The sequence below is a fragment of the Anoplophora glabripennis genome, unplaced genomic scaffold (assembly GCF_000390285.2).
Source record: "Anoplophora glabripennis isolate ALB-LARVAE unplaced genomic scaffold, Agla_2.0 scaffold1843, whole genome shotgun sequence".
Taxonomy (NCBI): domain Eukaryota; kingdom Metazoa; phylum Arthropoda; class Insecta; order Coleoptera; family Cerambycidae; genus Anoplophora; species Anoplophora glabripennis.
The window spans coordinates 1,960-3,637 of NW_019417923.1; positions in this window are offsets into that span (position 1 = coordinate 1,960).

The window sequence follows — 1,678 nt, forward strand, 5'->3', positions numbered from 1 at the left end:
CTCCCCTCCCGCGCTAGCCTAAGGGCCACCTTAGCAAAGCGCATCCCAGGCTGCATAGCCGCACTACCCTACCCAACCATACCACACATAAACATGACACTACCCCCGGGGTTTACACAGACGAGCCGGCGAAGCAAGAAGAGCGCCAGAAGAAAGGGCCCTAGCCGGCGGGGCCCAGCCAGGACAAAAGGAGGTCCCACAAAGCGCCTACACCGGCCGCATTTGCGGTCGGGGTAGACGACGGATGGGGCCCACCTACGAAGGCTGTCCAGGCCGCAACGAGATGAGGCAGGATAAAGAGGGATAATCCCCCTCGATCCCAAATCATTGAGGCCAATTTCTAGCCATAGAATAATGGCGCGCGGCGCGGTCGGGGTAGACGACGGATGGGGCCCACCTACGAAGGCTGACCAGGCCTACACGAGATGAGGCAGGATAAAGAGAGATAATCCCCCACGATCCCAAATCATTGAGGCCAATTTCTAGCCATGGAATAATGGCGCGAACCTAGAACAAAACTTCTCGACCCGGGGCACATTATAGAAAACAGTAAATTAACTCCCCCTCTTTTGTGGACCACAACCCCATTGCACTAAAATTCCACTAAAGGGACGCGTGGTCTATGCGCAATTGCAAGCCCAGTTTAAATTTCGGCTTTTGAGATTCCGCTACTTGTGCGTGGTCTCTGCACAGTCACTTAAAGCGACATAAAAAATTAAACGAGTCCATTTTTTATAAATAGGTTAGATAGGCAGTGAATTTACTGTTTTCTATACTGTGCCCGGAGTGACCACCCCAATACTCGTACTCACCCCCCCTCACCCCAACGGTAACCCCTTTAAGTTTTAGCAACGGCCAGGACCAAAAACAGTAGTGATGAGACTACTCGAATGAAAATTATCGATTATATCGATTATGAAAATCTCGAGATATCTCTAGTGATCATATAAATTCATTCGATTATTCGGAGACGAATGACAGTGGCCACAGCATTACTAACGTCAATCATCACTCGTCATCACCGAATAAAACCCACATACTTCTATACTATACTGATCATTACCTATAGTTTCAATGGATGACCTTGTTTCCAAAAAGGGGGGGCGAGACGTACTCCGTGTGTTTTGCGCATGTTCCATAATTAGGCGCGGTTGCATTCAAATTTAAAAGATTGTCACGGCATGCTCTGTACTATAGCCGATTATATACATATAAGATATTAAATCTATTTTCACCGAGTTCACTTCAATTTCTAAATGTTTACTTTTCTACCATTTTCTTCTATGAGTCCTCTACTGATATGCTCCTTATCTAACACATTATTTTACTATTTAGTTATTTCAATAAATAACGTAAGTATCTGCATAACCTATTTAATATTTTGCAGGCTCAAATAAAATAAAACAGAATACAAATTTATATGCTTTTAAAACTATATACATATGCATGTTCGTAATTTTGGACATTTTTTAAATGACTGGTTTATTTATTAAACAAGACTTAGTATTTCAAAAAATCGCCACTATTCGCTCAAGCCGGGCACAACTGACAATCTTTTTTTTATAAAAAAAGTTCATTATATAATTATTTATTATAATGGTTTCTGCAGTTTATTTGATAATATAAAAAAAACATGCTATAAAATATCTGTAAGAGACCAATCCGATAATAATGTCCA